The sequence below is a fragment of the Rattus rattus genome, chromosome 13, assembly GCF_011064425.1.
Source record: "Rattus rattus isolate New Zealand chromosome 13, Rrattus_CSIRO_v1, whole genome shotgun sequence".
NCBI classification, from domain to species: Eukaryota; Metazoa; Chordata; class Mammalia; order Rodentia; family Muridae; genus Rattus; species Rattus rattus.
In genome coordinates this window covers 61,039,174-61,058,569 of record NC_046166.1, presented here as the reverse complement: position 1 = coordinate 61,058,569, position 19,396 = coordinate 61,039,174, and the positions used below count along the sequence as shown (strand labels likewise).

Genomic DNA, 19,396 nt, shown 5'->3' with positions numbered 1-19,396 from the left:
CAAGAACGCGCGAGTTTAGTCAGGTGGGGTGGGGGTGCATGCTTTAGCCCTGGCGCTCAGGAGGCAGAGGCTAGAACACAGTATAAACAGAATGGAAGGGGTGGCTCTCAGAACATGGCTGGGAGAGAGGCTTTTTCTGAAGGAATCCTTTAAACTTTATCCTTGGCTTGGCCTTTCCCCTAAGCCTCAGTTTCCTTTTCTGTACCGTCGACACGATAACACTAGCTGGAAGAGGGCTAGTTTGACGCCAGGTACTTCACTTACAGGAAGGATCACCTACTGTGATTATTCCTCTTGCCCCTTTGTTTGTTTTCCCATTGAAAGAAGAAATTAGAGCTTCATGATTTAGTAATCTGCCAAAAGCCACACAGGCAGTCAACTGATTCAGACCCAAAGCCTCACCTCTGCTGTCAGTTACCACACAGCTCTGCCTCACACTGACCGCAGACACTCCAGTTTTCTCCAGCGCCACAATCTCACCTCAGAAAACACAGCTCCAATACCTCACTCCGTGAGTGAGGCACCTCCCACCTTAACCACGCCCACTTCACCCAGCCCCTCCTCCACCTCGTGCTCTACTAATGGGTTGCCAGCCTACTGTGTGAGAATTGCTACTCAAGCCCTGGAAGGGGGCGGCTAAAGGGTATCTGAGAGGAGCAGCCTTCCCTTGCCCTCACACGATGTTCTCAGCTCTATGAGATACATACCAAGCGCTCAGTTCAACATTTGCCTCTTGGTATGTGAAACTCCTCCAAGACAAGGTCCTCGTTCGCTGTAGGATCCTGCCCCCTTGAAGTATGTTTCCAGAGCTCTACCTCGAATCCTGAGCCCTGTTTAACTCCAACTTTGAAAGACAGCCCCACCCCCATCCCTCCACCCTCACCCCCGCCTCCCAGCAGCGAAGCAGCCAGAGGGAGCTAGAGTAAGGCCCAATGTAAACCGACCTCCAAAGTGAATTTTTCATACTTAGCTTTAATCACAAGCAAGGTTCCTGACAGAAACCATTCCAAAGTCATTCACAGTGGATATATCGTTTTCTAACCAGTGATATTGATTTTAATTGTGCTGGCCAACAGGACATTGTCTCTTCCATGGTACCTCTTGATCATTATTTACTCTTAAGTTAGCTGCTTTTCCAGCCATTTGCTGATTATGTTTCCTTTCGAAACGTGTGGGGTGGGGGTCCTCAAGAATTCTTTCCTATAGTAAGTGATACATTGTTCGAAATCCATAAGATACAAAAATATTCAATATTGACATCTGCTTGCAATTTCTTCCCAGGTGCTCACTGCCATGACAGTGTGGTTCAGGTCTGAGTTTTAGTGCACAGACAAATCAAGTGTAATCAACAATTTGGTCATCCTGTTTTCTCCTTTGGCATTCAAGGAACAAGCAGCAGCCGCCGCCACACACACAGGTGTGGTCATAGTTCTTAATAACTGCTTAGTATCCCATTTTAAAACCACCGTCGCCAACACACATGTTGTAAGTTGTTTTCATGTCTGATTCTTTCCCAGCAGTGGAAGCCAGGTCTAAAGAACTGCTGTTTTACATGTTGCTGTCCATATCAAGGTTCCCTTCTAGAAAGGAGATCTGTTGGTTCCCACGTAAAGAAGTGCCTCTCCGGGTTGGGGATTTAGCTCAGTGGTAGGGCGCTTGCCTAGCAAGCACAAGGCCCTGGTTTCGGTCCCCAGCTCCGGAAAAGAAAAAAAAAAAAGAAAGAAAAAAGAAAAAGAAAGAAAGAAGTGCCTCTCCAAGGATCACAAGGAAAAGGGGGGAAAGTCATAGCAAAAGACTCCATCGATCTCTGCACATGCTCAGCCCCACCCACCCACCCACCAAGAACAACACATCTCCCACCTTAGGTCATACACCAGCCAAAGCAGAGGCAACTTCTTGAATTAAAACATTAGGGTTTCTCCCGTTTGATTTCTAAAAACTTCCTCACTAGTTTTCTCTAAGTATCTCTTGGTTATCTCCAAACTTAGACGATATTAATGACACCTAAAAGTGAAGGAGGAAATGCAGGACAAGACTGGAGAGATGCTTGCTTGGCAGTGCCCGCCATGGAAACACGAGGACCTGACTTTCACCCCTGGAATTCACCAAGAGCTAGGTGTGAGGTCACGCACTTGCAATCCTGGTCCTGGAGAGGTAGAGACAGACAAACCCCTGCAGCTCCCTGCACGGCCAATCTGACCTAATCGGCAAGTCCCAGGCCGAAGAAAGACTGTCTCAGAAACATAGTGGTCCATAGTTGATAAGCAGCTCCCAAGGCTGACCTCTAACCTCTTCATGCATACATATATGTGTGCATGTACACACCAGAAGACGGTGCATGGCTTAGGTATGCATAAAGATATATTTCAGTTCTAGTGTGAAATTGACAGGCTAGGGCTGTGGCCCAGTGGCAGACTGTTTTCTTAGCATAAGTAAGGCCCTGTGTTCAGTCTCCAGCAACACTGGGAACAGTGAAAAGCCAGGCTTGAAGACCAAAACTGAGTCTGGCTAAACAGAACAAGTCGGAGAGTAACTCACCCAGATCCCCCAATCTCAAGGAGCTCTGTGATTTCCTCTGCTTCCAAAAGGCCGGTCTCTGAACCCGGGGCTGGTAGCATCTCTTTTCCAGTCTTTATTTTCAGTTGTGAGGTAGAGTCTAATTGACTGAACAGGCCTTGAACTCTCAATCTTCCTGCCTCAGTTTTCCAAGTGCTGGGATTACACACACACACACACACACACACCATAAAATGGAGAGGTTTTTTTTTTTTAGGGTGTGGTAGGGGCACATCCCAGTGGGTGGCTCAGTAGCCATGGGCAGTATAAACAGGACTCAGTGGGTAAAAGAGAAAAGACCTGAATCTGGATAGAGCGGATATCGGGTAGGATTGGATCGGGAAGGAATTAAAGGGTGAGTGTCGATGAGTATGATCAAAACACATTGAATGTGACTTTTTTTAAACGTTGTAAAAGTGTTTTTTTAAATATCGTACTTGAGAACTGGAGAGCTGGCTCGGCACTCGCTGCTCTTGCACAGATCCAAGTGAACACACACAACCACCTGTAAGTCCAGCTCCAGGGAACCCAATGCCTTCTTCTGGCCTACACGCACCTGCACATGAACACACACACACACTCACACCCTCTCATGAACACACACACACACTCACACACACCCTCACATGAACACACACACACACTCACACACACCCTCACATTAACACACATACACACTCACACACACCCTCACATGAACACACACACACATTCACACACACACACACACACACACACGCACAAATAAATGCTTCTTTAAGACAGATGCTTGGTTGGGCATGGTAGCGTATGACTTTAATTCCAGCACTTGAAAGGTAGAGGCAGGAGGCTGTCTCTGAGTTCGAGACCAGCTCACTCTGCATAGCAAGTTTCAGGCAGGGCTACAGAGAGAGAGGTGCTGTCTAGAAAAAAGAAGAAAAACAAACAAACAAACAAACAAAAAACACCTCTTCTATTCCCCAAATAAACTCCTTTTGCCTCAAGTGAAACCAAAGTCCTTGCATAGAACCACGCCTTCCTGCCATATCTTGGTGACTAATAGTAAGAAGCCGTCATCAACGCTTACCGGCCTGGCACTCAACACTCGTAGAATATAGGGAATCTATGCAACGCTGTGTGGTGTGGTTTCTTCCTATCTCATGGCTGGAACAATGAAATTCAGAAAGGTTAGGTAACCTCTCCCAAACCACACGGCTGTCAGCAGCTGGGCTGCCACATCATCCTCGTAACAACAGCCACACACTCGGTGCTCCCTTGTATTGTTCACCCCCTCCCTCCACTCTCCAATTCACACGAGTCTTGTCCCCCACAGTAGCTTGTGCCTTCAGTCAACCATGGCTTCCCTTCGCTCATCCTGAGTCCTCCTGTCCCACCGCTACAGAGCTTGGCGGCTGTACCACAGCTTGTCATTTGTTTTCCTCAGGCGTTTCCCAAGTTACCAGCCTTGCTTCAGCACCTTCCAGGAGCCAGACCCCACCAGGTAACAAACTCACTGCTCCTGCTCCCCAGGGAGTGAAGCCAAGCACATCTCCCAAGGAGGCTGTGAGCACAGTCAAGGCAGGCACCCGGAGGCCCCTCCCCCATCCTCTACTGTCTTTCGACCAGCGTTTCTGGATTCTTACGTGACTCTGGAGGACTGCTCTCTCCCTCCAAGTCAGCTATGGCGTCTCCCTGTGTTCCCTGCCAATCTAGAAGCCCATTGCTCCCTGCTCCCAAGCACAGCTTTCTCTCCAGTCTTCTCGAGCCAGGCCCCCTATCTCTGTGTCCTGCCTCAGGGGGAGGATGTGATGTCCAGCACGTCTGAGAACAAGTCCATTAGACCCACCTCTGCTCTCTGCAGGGCTCCCAGGGCTGCAGTGTTTATCTTCCCTGCCCAGCAGTTGGACAGATGGCTGGCATCTAACTCTGCAAGCAGAAAGCAGGAAAGCAACTGTACCTGGATCCCTAGGTCGTGGGAACGAGAGCACACAGTTGCACTCAGTGCCCCAGAAAGGACAAGGAATGGGCAGAGGTTAATGTAAAACCAACACTTCTCCTTCTGCTGGCTCCTCTGTCAGACCATGAACAAGCTCACACGCATGAATGCACCACACCACACCACACACACACACACACACACACACACACACACACACTTTATATATATATATGCATATATATATAAATATTACAGATATATATTACAGATATATACATATATATATAGATATATAAATATATCATACATACACATAACATACTATACCACACCACGCAAACACACACACACACATTATATATATAATATATATATAAAACAGATATATATTACAGATATGTACACAGATATATATAAATATATATAGATATATATATCATACATACACATACCATACCACACCACACACACATTTTATATATACATATACATATACATATACATATACATATACATATACATATACATATACATATACATATACATATGTATACATATACATATATACATATATATGCATATAAAACAGATATATATTACAGATATATACACAGATATATATACAGATATATACAGATATATATAGATATATATCGGGGGTTGGGATTTAGCTCAGTGGTAGAGCTTGCTTGCCTAGTAAGCGCAAGGCCCTGGGTTCGGTCCCCAGCTCGAAAAAAAAAAAAAAAAAAAAAAAAAAAAAAAAAAAGACTAGATATATATCATACATATACATACCATACCACACACCACACGCACACACACACACACACACACACACACACACCCCTTACTTGTTCATACACAAGAAAGGAAAGCACAAGAAGCAGGGATAAGGGATACAGGAACGACTGGAGTTGTTGACCCCTAACCCTCAAGGTGCAATTTCAGAGCCTTGGGCAGGACTAACTCTACCATATATACAAATCACCTACCGGCCTAAAAATTCTCCTTTTGCATCTTCCTTTGAGAAGCAAATACCAGGCAGACAGGGTTCTGGGCATGTTCAATGGACCCCTTTTAGGCTTAATGTCCTTCCATGCCTTTTATTCCTGTACTGGCCAGGGTAAATACATGGCTGGTCCTGTGGGTCACAGAGCCTGGCTCATGGGAACCAGGATGAAAGCAGAACAGGATTTCTAGTAAGGATAAGGGCTGTGGCGGGCTGGTAAGGGCTGAGGGGGCTGCCCGAGGACACTCAGACCAATGCACAGAAGAGGCCAAAGCCAGCAGCAGCTCAAGGGACAACGATCTGAGGCTGGGCCAAACTGCTTCCTGCTCTTCCCTTATTGGCCTTTTCCACGCCGTTAGACTGAGGGCAACTGATACCTGAGAACTTTCTGGCCCACTGTGTCCCACAGAAGCTCATCCCTTCGCTCCAATGGTTCCCCCCACCCCCCCATGCCCTGGCCTTGGCCTCTGGCTACAAATCTTCCCACAGCTGCTGAAACGTGAAGAGAGGTGACTCCCAGGAAATTGGACCTGGGAGCCCCAGGTGACCAGGCTGGGCCCCTTGGAAGGGCATTCACTGGAAAGGCCTGAGAGAACAACAGACTCACTGGAAACTTCTTCTCAGCTGAGACCCTCTTCCTCCTGAGGAAATGCCGGTCCTGTAGAGATGGCACAAAAATCAGGCCTTCCTCAAGACAGGGCCATGACCTCATGCCCGCTGCATCCCGGTGTCAAAGCCAATCCAAGGCAAATCAGGGAGGAGGAGAGAGAGGCCCAGGAACAACCATTTGGTACGGCGCCTAGGGAACGAACCCTCCTGTCAGGACCCAGCCTGACAGATCTACTGATAATATTTAATTCCTCCAGGGCCTTTTGGCTTTGAGAAGATCCTTAGGAACGGTAAAGTTCTATGAACCGTAAAAAGGTGAGTATTTGGATAGTGGAGAGAGGGAGGGAAGGAGGGAGGGAGGGGGCAGGCAGGGTCCAAGGGAACAGCAGGGATGATAACTGTTCCTTCAGTGGTCTCAGACACAGGAGCAATCAGACAAGCAGACCGGCTAATCAAGAGGCTGAATTTTGGGGCTGCAGAGCCTACAGGGCACTCAAAGAGGCTCTGAGCTACTATTTGTTGAGTTCCACTTCTGTGTTCTTCACTGCCCCTGGCTGTCTTAGTCCCTGTATCCTTCTCACTTCCCCTTAAAAGAACATTGTTTCCCTCCTGTAGAAGGAGAACGAAGCCTATCATTCCATGGTAGGGGTATATAATGGCTCTGTGGCACTGTCTATCTGGCTCTCTACCCCTGCTGATGTCAGCCCTGCTGCGGCCTCTGTATCTCAGGAGGCTGGACTGGAACACTCTGCTGTAGGAGGGGAAGGAGAATTGTGACAGGTCGGGGGTGTCTTGAGTACTTAATGGAAACCCTGTCCCTATGGCCTGAACAGGACCTCATTAACGGCCGCTAGAGATTAGACATCGCGGTGAGTCAGGACCGCGGGCAGGAGGACTCAGCATCACAGTGAGTCCCCACTGTGGTTTGTAGTCAGCAGTTTCCCTCATATTCGAGAATTTACAGCTCAGTGCAGATTCCCCTCACCAGTTTCAGCCGCCCAAATCCAGCAGCAGCAGGTTCCTCCTACCCCTATTCTACCTTTCTATCTACAGACTGGTGGCTGCTCACTGTGTGGGGGGTCTCCAGGCCTGCATAAGACTGACACGGAGTTCCTGCCCCCATGAGAGAGTGGTGCACAGAGGTTCATGGGGGAGGTGACTTCCGGAGGACAGGCCAGGTACATGAATATAGAGTGTGGCAGAGAGGAGAGCTAGACCTTATCTGCCCCCATTGTGTCCCTGCCTGGACCCTAACAGCATAGAACTTTTACTACCTTTGCCCCAAAGCTGCAGCATTTTGCTAGGAACTCTGGGACCAACGTGGTCTCAAGTGCCCCAGGGTTCCTGGGTAGATGGTAGTGAGGGTGAATCATCCCGGTTCCTTCTCATACCTGATGCTGAAGTCAGAAGCTGACTCCTTGTGTCCTCTGCCAGTCTCACCTGAAAGGAGGGTCACTTCCTAAGAATCACTGAATGCACAGGTGAATGCAGTGACTGAAAGCACAGGCAAACAACTCAGGAGCCCCTTAGGCACCTCACAGGGTCCCCTAAACAGAGGAAGCTTCTTTCAGAGTCAGAAGGAGAAAGGCCAAAGGGACTGCACTGTGGGATCAGGGTCCATTTTACTCACTCACCTCACTGAATGCCTACCGAGTACTAACTACCTCAGTGAACACCTACTGAGTACTAACTACCTAGATGAACGCCTACTGAGTACTAACTACCTCAGAGAACGCCTACTGAGTACTAACTACCTCAGTGAATGCCTATTGAGTACTAACTACCTCGATGAACGCCTACTGAGTACTAACTACCTCGATGAATGCCTACCGAGTACTAACTACCTCAATGAACGCCTACCGAGTACTAACTACCTCAATGAACGCCTACTGAGTACTAACTACCTCAATGAATGCCTACTGAGTACTAACTACCTCGATGAACGCCTACTGAGTACTAACTACCTCAATGAATGCCTACTGAGTACTAACTACCTCAATGAATGCCTATTGAGTACTAACTACCTCAATGAGTGCCTACTGAGTACTAACTACCTCAATGAACGCCTACCGAGTACTAACTACCTCAACGAGTGCCTACCGAGTACTAACTACCTCAATGAACGCCTACCGAGTACTAACTACCTCAACGAGTGCCTACCGAGTACTAACTACCTCAGTGAACGCCTACTGAGTACTAACTACCTCGATGAATGCCTATTGAGTACTAACTAAAACTAGTTAGTACTGTGCTGAAGATTGAGGTGACAGAGGGGCACGAGGGCCCTCGCTCACCATGCAGAAGCAACAGAATGTGAAAGGACAGACGGGTGGTCAGCTAGATGTGCCTGTGGACATAGAGGTGGCCAGCCCCCAAACAGGCGTTTTCCTGGATAAAGAAACAGGCAAGCACCAAGAAAGCAGAAAACACACAGGCCAAGTCCCGAGAGACCCAGCACCTTCCAGAAGAACAGAACTCCTGAAAAGTCACAATCTAGAAGATGGCCCTTAAGACAGAGCGGGATCACCTGGGCCGAGGCCATAATGGTCACTGTTGTAACTTGGAAGAAGACTCACCTCAATGAGGAGTCTGCATTGGAAGGCATAGGGATGACAGACAGCTGAGTCAGCACAGGGAAGTAGGCCAGGTAAGGGCAGATAATGGGGTGAAGGAGAATCAACGGGATGGGGGATAGGGTGTCTAACTAGATGTGGGATATGCAAGTACTCTGATATATCCAGCTTCTACTCTAGAGGAGCCATGAACAAAGGGAGGGAGGGTAGGACCAGAAGCAGATTGGGGGAGAGTGATTTTAAAGGTCAGCTCAGAGATGAGGGTGCAGGGCAATGGAGGAGTGCTCGATTAGCATGTACAAGGCCCTGGGTTCAGCTCCAGAACTGCAAACAAGAACAACTGTGATCTGTGGTGCTGGAGGTGTGGTGGTGGCTCGAGCCTGTGATCCCCACACCTGGGAGATAAAGATCCGAATTCAAGGTCATTCACAGCTACATAGCAAGTTTCAGGGCAGCCTGGACTGTGGAAGATCCCCACGTCAAATAAACAAAACTAAGATCGGCTTTGGACTTGCTGAAATTGTGGGACAATTGAGACTACAGAATTTGGGGTTCCTGCCTAGATCTTGGGGAGGGGGGTCACAGATTTATCTATAGCTGCAAAACGAAGTGATAATTGAAGTGAGGGAACCGACTTATAAATGATAACAGAGATATAAGTCGCAGAGTAGAGCGGGACATGACGGTTCTACTGCAATCCACGCAGCTCAGGAGGCAGAGGCAGAAAGACTGTTACAAGTTCAAGGTCAGCTTGGTCTATGTAGAAAGTTCCAGTCAAGCTAATTAAGACTCATCTCAACAACAAAAACAAAAACAGAAACAAGCAAACAAAAAGTTATTTAAAGGTGCAGGTGACAGGAAACACAGGCCAGAGTTGATTTCAGGTTCAGTTCTGTCCATCTGCTCTGCTAGTGACATCAGGACTCAGTGACTTTCTGAGCTTTGGCTGTAACTTCTGCAGGACCAGCTCCATCCTGAAGCTGACTGCCAAGCTCCCAGGTTTGCTACTTTCTCTCCAGATCCCGAGGAAAACCATCCCACTCAGAGATCTCCCAGAGGCAAAGGAAACTTCTTACCCAGAAATGGCCAACGAACACTTCCCCCAGCCAGGGGCTTGAATTCACTTTGCCTCACCCTGGAACTGCTCTCTGTGACTCGGCTCTGCTTGGCTGAGGCCAAAGCTACTTCCCCAGACACAGCCCGGTAGAGAGCTGATTTTCCATAAACACACGAGCAGAAGAGGAGAATCCTGATATGAAAAACAGGATAGCAACCCCATTATCCAAAGACAGAGTGTGCATGGAGAAAACAGTCACAGTCAGTGTCACAAAGAACCATGGGAGAGGCAGAAGGTTGCCCAGACCAGAGGTCCATGGCCACTCTGGAGTTGTGTTTGAGGTGTACACGATGGAGTTCCATCAGGAAATTCTTCCTGGAAACCATAATCCCCACAAAGTAGTTAAGCCTTGGATTTTTTTTTTTAAGGTTTATTTATATTTCTTGTGTGAGTATTTGCCTGCATGTACATATGTCCGTGTATCACATACATGCCTGGTGTCTACAGAGGCAGAGGGCACCAGGTTCACTAAAACTGGAGCTACTGACACTTGTGAGCCCCAACGTGAGTGCTGGAAACAAGCTCAGGTCCTATGGCTAGCATGCTCTAGGAAGACCAAGCTGGCCTTGAACTCACGAAGATGACCTGCCTCTGGCTCCAGAGAGCTGGGATTGAAAGTGTATACAGCGCAGGTCCCCTGGCAGGTTCCAGGGGTGGAAACACTTCAGATGCAGCCTGTGCAGCTTGTCCCATTGGGAGACAAAGAGTGCTGGGCGGTGGCAGTGCTGCCTATGGGCTACAGGCACAGACATGGGGAGCCTGGTGAGCTTCAGGTGGCAGACATTGAGGGTGGGGAGGTGTGCGGCAGCCAGGAGCTCATGGACCCTGCCTCCAGAAGCTCTGGCAGCATCACCCTGACTCTGGGTTACGTCAGGATGTCTGAGGGAGTCTGGGCAACGGTTCAGAATGTATGGTGCTTCAGAGACCAGAATAATGACCCATTGAAAGGAATGTCTGCATGCAAAGCTCTCTGGGCAAAACAAAAGCAAACAAACAAAAACAAGCACTGGGTGATGCACTGCGGTGCCAATGTCACTAGGACGAATGAATGTCCAATGAGGAGGTGGGAAAGACTAGAGCCTTGAGTGAGCCTTGCTGCTGCTTGGGGCCATTCTGATGTGAGTGGCCTGTATTGCTAGGCTAGGCTGACTCCATGACAGGCTTCAAACTGGCAGTTCAGGAGGCAAGGCCTAAATCTCTGTTTCCAAGTCCAGGCAAGTCCAGGCAAGTCCAGGCAAGTCCAGGCCTCAGAAGCTGCCCCAAGCACCACCTGGCCTGGGGCAAGGACATGGGTCGGTAGCAGTTTCCAGACTTCCTCAGCAACAGCTTCCAGACTTCCCCAGCAACAGTGTCCCACCCCTCCCGCCCCCCAGCCCGCCAAGACCCCAGCAATGGTTCTAGAATGTCCCTAGAGATAGAGCCAAGATTAAGATAGAGGTTACTTATCCCTTCCGGGAATTCTCCTGCAAGCTCACTTTAGGGTCTCTCTGTCTTGGTAATGGGAGACCCCCCGCATGCTGGACTTCTGCAAAATAAAACATTCTTTGTGTTTACGTACGGTTTGAGTCCAGGGTATCGTTCTTCTGCGAATCACGGACCCTTACACTGCCACCTGAGATCATGGTGATGCCCTGTCCATGCTGCTGCCAAGGGCCGTCCGTGTCTGGGACCATCCATCTACTACAGTCCTACTGTGAATCTATGGATATCTGTGCCCCTCCATCACCACCACCACCGCCAAAAGAAGTAACAGCTTAGACAGGAAGTCATCAAAGAGAATTCATAAAATTTGTGATAGGATGCTGAGATGTAGCTCTCCACAACCGATGGGGGCTGGCAGAGGTGTGGGTAGGGAAGGACTCAGTTTTCTTTAAGGTTGGCCACAAGGAATTGGACCATGCGCCTGGGAGTATATGGGTAACACAGATTGGACTTGGGGTGTGTGTGTGTGTGTGTGTGTGTGTGTGTGTGTGTGTGTGTGTCTTGTTTTTTTCTTTTTTCTTTTTTTGGTGAAGGGAGAGGTTCCAAGGGTGGGGAGTGAAACTGTGAGGACAGGGAAATGAGGGTGCTTGGGGTTCATGATGAAAAATTACCAAATAGTTAATAAAAAATATGAAAAATAAAATATCACTGATACCTGTGTGTGGATGCATATGTGTGCGTGCACTTGTGTGTTAACAAAAGCACATGCACACACACACACACACACAGGCACTGGAATAATGGTGTTCCCAGCAGAAGTCCGGAAACAAGACCCAAAACATGTACTGATGGAAAAACCAGGATCCAGGGGAGACAGAGGATGAGGAAAGAGGAGTCCTAAAGGGACAGACAACTCTCAAACATTATCAAGACGAGGGAGCTGTTGAGGTCTGCAAGCATGTGGTGACATAGCCACATTAAAATTTAGAAAAATCTCTAGGTCTCAGTATGGAGTGATAATGATAACGCAAGCGAAGACGAGGAGGTGGGGTGGGGTGGTACACACGTTCAACGCCCGGACTCAGGAGACTGAGACAGGTGGATCTGTGTGAGTTCTAAGCCAGCCTGGTCTACCTAGTAACTCCCATGCCAGGGCCTACATAGTGAGACATGCCTTGTCTTAGAGAGAGAGAGAGAGAGAGAGAGAGAGAGAGAGAGAGAGAGAGAGAGAGAGAAGAGATTAATATCTGGTTGATCCCAGCAGAGATCATATGAGGGCCAAAGTTATGTTTAAAGTTTTAATTCCTGTGCCTACGCGATCCATAAAACAAAATACCTCTAACCTGTGAGTCCCTATTGCCCAAGGACAGACAGACACTTCCTGAGATGTTAGAGGCTGCTGTGCATATAAGATAACATTCTATATGCTTTTACCTCCCTAGACAAGCTTAGCTGACCCAACTGCACCAGCTTGGAGGTAGGTAGGCAAGAAGTACATCAGAATGTATACTCGCTCCCATTGGACAAGAAAGTGGGAAGTACGGAGCTTCATGGGCTTGACTTTATAAGCACTGGGCCAGAGTAGCATATCGCCATTTTCTGGGAACCCCAAATGGACCTGGTCACAGTCCATCATCCTGTAGTATTTAATTAAAGCTTGTTTTGGATTTTCAAAATTGGGGTAGTGTTCTTATTCTTGCCCAGTGGGATTAACACTGACAATGGCCAGAGATGAGGTAGAAAGGACGAAGTAAGGTATTAGAGACATGACATAGCAGGTGATGTAGATGATACAGCAAGAAGGGCTGTAGGCACGAAATCAAGTTCGATACCCTCAGTAGCCATCAAGGGTGAAGGTTTTCAAGAGCTTCCCTGACTTCTGACATGGCGACACCTCACAGTGCTGTCCCAGACCGGAGAACAGGCTATTAATTGTGGGAGGAAATCGTGTCTACACGTGTGGGAAATACTGTAGGCTCCAGCTGGCTCTCAGGTGGGGAGAGAGGGGCTCAAAGAGGAAGGAACTGAGGGGGAGGAATGCCCCCCAATGAAATGGGGCTTTGCTGTTTATAAAAACACACGTGAACAAGAATGCAGCCCGAAGGAGTAGCCAAGAGGAACAGGATCCCCGCCGGTCTTCCTTTTTAAGGCAAATCCGTAGGGGATAGTAATTTTTCTTCTTGAAAGTGAACTGTCTACAGTATACACTCCACAAACTTGAACCCCATGTCTCGTTGCTTCTAGTCCCTGGCTTAGGTTGGCTGGGAGACGCTGAAATCCTTTCTGCAAGAGGCCAGACCAAGTTGTGCTCTTGGCTGCGCTTCCTGGGGTGGGGGTGGGTGGGGTGTCCACCCTTGGGGTGAAGAGGAACAGGCTAAGAGATTGATGGAGGAGAAAGCACACCTGGGGAGGAGGCAGGAAGAATGGACGGCTTTTCCTAAGGCACCTGGAATAAGGTTGGGGAAGGGGGAGTGGCCAAAGAGCTAACCCACAGCCTCTGCTATCCTACCCCTGGGCCTAGGGCTAGGAATGAAGGCCCCGACCTGAATCCAGAGGAAGGAAGCAGCATGCTCCTAAGACTTGCTTGGTCAAAGACGAAGGACTCCAGCTTGGAGAACACAGGCCACACCTCCCTCCCACCCATAGTCAACCCCAAGTCAGAGATGAGAGAGTTTGAGTGGCCTTGCCCTCTGCAGTGGAAGCAGCGTGCTCTGCAGTTTCCGGACTCAGAAAAAAACGCTCGAGAAGACCGCCACCTCTCTACCCAATCACCAGAAGGTCACAAGGTCAAAACACGCAGCCTTTGGCTCCTTCCTCCCCCTCACTGAGCACCAAGAATAACCTCCTGCTGTGGATGAGGGAGGATAAAAAAAGATTTAATTACAGCTTCTGTTTCTGACCTTGCCCCTCCACCCCCAGGAGTGCCATCGTTGGTGTCAACAAGAGGGCACGGGTCTGGCTGAAGACACAGGTCAAGCAACACAGCAGAAGATCCTCTGGGGACTGGAGAGTGGCCTCCACAGGCAAACTCGTTCAATCCCAGGACAGTCCCGCTGGTAAAACCAGCAACATCCATTCATCTTGGATGTCTAGGCGAGATTGAAAATGTCTGTGAATCTTTAAAGGATAGGCGAGGTCTTTCTCCCAGAACCTCCCATTTTCAAATCTCACCTACACCGACTTCCACAGAACCATATTCTCGCTGCATCACGGCCTGGACCGTTTCATACTCACTGTTTCTCACCTCCAATCTCAACAGCAACATGTCACCTCATACCTGACCTGTCCTTCTCTGTGGATAAACAGATTTTTCTGGATATCCACCACTCTGGCACATGTACCCACTCTCTCACTTCCAGTTCCCAGAGGGCATCTAAAACTCCAAAATCACCAACCAGACATGGAGTAGAGTTAACACATCCTTAGCTACCCTCTTCAACTACGAGCTGGTACAGGGCAACTCCCAAGAGACCATTTTAAATGTGGTCATCTGACGTTTCTGAAAATACAGCAGAAATGGTAGGGGTGGGGTCTGTTGACCCACGAGAAAACCCTCCCTCTGGCCTGAGAACTTGCCCACCGGGGTTCTGATAATTGCCTTTGTTGTCTAAGAATTTGAGCTTGGAATCCCTGTAAGAGATGGGAGGAGTGACTGAGGCAAAGAAGAAAAGCTTTTAGACAAGGACCATCCTTGCCAAGAACACCTCCGGAGGTTCACAAGTGCTCACAAGACCATTAAAGGGAAGCCAGTGCCAATATCTCTGTTTGTTGACTCATTGAAATATTCCACCTCGGGGTTATTGCCATTGAAAACATCTCCTCCATCTGGAATCTTCTCTGCACCAAGTACACAATTGCTTCATTCATCTCTTCAGAGGAAGCTGTCACCAAGGCTATGCTGCCGTCACCAGGGACTGGGCAAGATGACAACAAGCCCAGCCTTACCCATTGAAATACCAAGAACCAGAGTTCTTGTGGTAGTTAAGTCTTGGGTGTCTCCTCGACTCTGTGGGCTGCATGCTTTTTCTCCCAGCCCTGCCCCCATCCATCTTGCTCCCAAAAGGAACCAAGCAGGCAGGAGGGAACAGAAGTAGGACTTGCCATCCCGATCAGTGTTTAGGGAGATTCCCTCGGGACATAGCTCATGCCAATAAGAAAGAAGGGTAATCCTATAATGTGCCTCCTAGGTGTGTACGATTTTTACAATCTGACACTGGCTTTTTGTAGAAGAGGAGGAAGGGGAGGAAGAAGGAGGGAGGAGGAGGAAGGAGGAGGAAGAGGAGAAGGAGGAAGAAGAGCAAGAAGAGGAGGAGGAGGAAGAGGAGGAGGAGGAAGAGAAGGAGAAGGAAGAGAAGGAAGAGGAAGAGGAGGAGAAGGAGGAAGAGGAGGAGAAGGAGGAAGAGGAGGAGAAGGAGGAGGAGGAAGAAGAAGAGGAAGAGGAGGAGGAGGAAGAAGAAGAAGAGGAAGAGGAGGAGGAGGAGGAGGAGGAGGAGGAGGAGGAGGAGAAGGAGGAGGAGGAGGAAGAAACAGCAGCAGCAGCCGCCGCCACCACCAAAGGTCACAGTGGCAAGGGAGAAACATGAACCCAAGTAGCTCCCACCAGTTAAATGTGGGCAAACAATTAAGGTTCTGAGTTTGGTCATGTGTCTCTATACTGGGAAGACTAACCATAGTTTCCCTATAACCCAGAGGACCGTAAGACAGGAAGTCAAGCCCTAAGCAAGACTATGATATTCAAGTGTCAAGGGCTGTAGTGCCAGAGGGTAGATAGGTTTGTGTCTCCAGCATTACATCAGTGCCTGGCACATGGCCTACCCTCGTTTGATGTTAGAGTGGAATGAAGAAGTGTGTGCCCATCCCACACAAAACAAAGGGGAGTTTCTTCAAAGGGAAGCCAGCCATCATGGAACAGCTCACGTGGGCTAAGGACTAAGCACACAGGAATCAGGCAAGGGACCTCCAAGTTTAACTAGATCGGTCAAATCCATTACCCTCTTAGGAAGAGATACTTGGGACCCTCTTGCAAGAGGTTAAGATCAGGACTCATGACCTACTAATAACCGCAAGCTTCAGTGAGGGCTGACCCGAATTGGTGGTAGAGGTGGACCACCTCATGACCCATCACTCCTGAGAACGGCAGCACAGAGCTGGGCCTGGCTGATCTGAGAAGCAGAGTCCAGGCAGGGTTCGCTTAGTGACCGAGGAGGAGATTAGCCTCCCTAATTGATTCTTTTATCGAGTAGCAAGGCTAGAGTCTTTAACTGGTTTCTTGAACCCCTTAACAGTTCCTACTGTGCCGGGTGCCTGGGAAGCGGTTGACAGACACTCTGAGGAAATGAAGGAAGAAACAGAAGCACATAGCATTGGTCAGAAAGCCCCTGCTAGCCACCAGGATTGTGAGCAGCACACGCACACGCATGCACACATGCGCGCGCACACACACACACACACACACACACACACACACACACACACACACACACACACACCCTAGCAAGTTGGCCCGATAGGGTACCAATGCCATCTGGGGGCGGAGAGAGCAGCAGTTCAGGCAGGAAGGATTACACTCGGAAGCTACTTCTGTTCCTGAACAGCCTCAGATCCAAGCAGGAATCAAGCATACACCGCCCGAAAACTGCAGAGCCTGTCAGCCCCACTCAGAAACACAGCAAGGCTGTAAATCAGGGATAGGAAGAAGCTGTCTCGAGGTTTTCCTGCCCGGCCAGACAGAGACACGGACTGCCAGGGTTCCAGACTCGGAAAATTAAGTCTGTGGATGGGTCCTTTTGAGGCAGGGACTGTAGTGATGCTGAGCTGAGCAGGGACGTCCCACTGTTCCCTCCTAACTTGCCTTTGAGAAGCAGCCTCCCCTCCCAGCAGACACCTTAGTGATGGATCTCCTGGGCCAATCGGGCCAAGGCTAATACTCAATAGCTGCGGCTTCAGGCGCTGCCTGCGAGGCTGTGAGGCTGTGCAAGGGGAATTTTCCACTGCCAGGTTCCATTCAGCTCACACTACAGCCTTGACTGTTTACAGAGAGCAGGAAGGTGCAGCCTCCCCCAGGGCACAGCCTAGGGTAGGATTCGAGGGTAGGCAACGGGAGGCCTTGTGTGCCCTGGCCCCGACTGCTGTACCTGGGGGTGCTGGGGTGCGCGGGGAGGCGCTGTACCAGGAGAGGAGTAGGGCCTTGGGTAGAGCAGTGGGTACAGAAAGACAGAATGTGGCTGTCCTGCCTCCTTTCCTCCCACTTTCCCTCAGATGCTCCCTTGACTGGACCTGAGAGATGCCCCGCGTGGGTGAGTGCTCGCCATTCCTGGCGCTGCGCCTCCCCCCTCCCCGGAAATGCCCACGCTCAGCAGCAGCTCTGCCATGCCCTCTGGGTAGTGTTTTTCATTCCAGGCTGGGGATCCGGTGGTGGGAAGCAGGTAGGGAGCCATGTTTCTGGGGGTTAATGAAAAAATATATATTTAGTGCTTACAGAAAGCCAAATATTGGGTTAGAAGCCAGGAACGGAGAGGGAAAAAACCCAAAGCAAACAGCGGAGGGAAGAAATTCCTACTAAACAAGCTTTCTATTCATTCTCCTCATCCCAGGTGCAGAGCCCGCAGGGAGAACTCAGACGAAATGGAGGACTTTAAGACCCCAAGCTCAGATTCTATAACGCCCACGGGACCAAGAGGTGTGCAACCTCCCCGCCTCCCCCCCAAAATGTGTCCGTATCTGGTTGGCCATAGCACCCCAAAGGTCGTTAAGGTGGCTCTAAAACCCCTTTGGGCGTGAGGAAGAAAAATAAAATAAAATAAACTGTTCCTCGTTTGACCCTAAATGAGGAACACAAACTCTCTGGGCCTCATCAATGGGAGTGGGATTGTGGTCTTACAGGTCATAGCAACCTGTTCTTCTATTTCAGCTCAAAGCAAGCAACACCAGTAGTTCCCATCTGTGGAGTGGGGTCTGAAAAGAATAGACCCGCGTACTTACTCCTGCCTCTTGCCCTCAGCTTGCTATGTGTCTGGCCCTTCACAGAGCAAGCTTCTAGTTTCTAAGCTAGAAACCTCCCCACTCCAGTGACGTGTTTCTAGAACCTTCTCAGATCACTTCTAAGGTAACAGCTGACCTGAGGAACAGCAACACTCAGCCTGGCAAACTGGAAACCTCGGAGGTGTTGTACACACCAGGCTGGGGATCCGGTGGAATGCTGACAGATTCCATAACAGGGAGAAGCCGATGGGTAGGTAAGAGAGAGAAAGGAGCTAAAAAAAGAAATCCCCTCAGCTTCCTGGACACTCAACATGCTGAAGAGGTGCTGGGAGAGATTGTGTCTCTGTGTGTGTTAGAAGCAGAGGTTGTATGTCAGGGTCATAATGGACTAGATTCTGACCAGCCAGAAGAAAGGCTGTCTCCCCTTCATATCCCCACATCTCGTGGCTCTCCCCTTTCCTTGAGGGTCCCCCGCCAAGCACAAGCTTCAAAATCTGGGCACCTCCACACTTAATAGGGCACAAGCGTCACTCTGAGGAAACCAGGGGCTTACCATCTTGTATGATGATGCGCTCCCACTGGAAAGGGCCCAGGCCTAGAGGCAGTCCTGCCTAGTAGTTAATTCCCTACCCTGTCTCTCCAGGCTTTAGTTGCCACCAGCAGGAACTCACAAACACATGTCATTTATGGGACCAAAACTTTGAGAGAAGACCAGTAGAGCTAGCCGCTGACAAAACTGCCAGATAGATGGATCCTCACAAACTTTCTCTTATATTTCCTTAAGCTCTGTGGGTTGTATCACCTTCCATCAGATTTCTGGAAACTTAGTTGTCCCTATGTGGATCTACTAAGTCACCTCCGATCTCCTAGATTTGCTCCTCCACCCTTCTCGTCACTTTTCCTCATCATACCTCAGCAGAATTAGAGGCTTCTCTTCAGCTGGGAACCTGAAATGACTCTTTCGTCCCTCCCTTCCTGGCTTAGCCAGAACATGGTTTGGAGAGTGTATCTGTCCAGAGTTGTCTCCCTCACCTGCATGCCGTTTTGTACCAAATGTCTACCACCTAAAGGACAAAAATCTGAATTCAATCTGGAGCATTCCAAAGGCTTCCATACTTGAAGTTGACTTACACACTGCTCCCATCTCCCTGGTCCCCAGTCCTAAGAATAGCACTCCATAAAATGGCCACTGGAGTTCCAGCGAATCTCCG

The 19,396-nt window shown here is 49.2% G+C and overlaps 1 long non-coding RNA gene across 1 annotated transcript; it reads left to right on the top strand.

Moving 5' to 3' along the window:
• The first annotated feature begins 17,103 nt into the window (after nt 1-17,103).
• Nucleotides 17,104-18,043, top strand: LOC116914865. The gene is made up of 2 exons (XR_004389780.1): nt 17,104-17,500; nt 17,798-18,043. It is a non-coding gene; the product is annotated as an uncharacterized LOC116914865 (long non-coding RNA).
• Nucleotides 18,044-19,396: the final 1,353 nt, after the last annotated feature.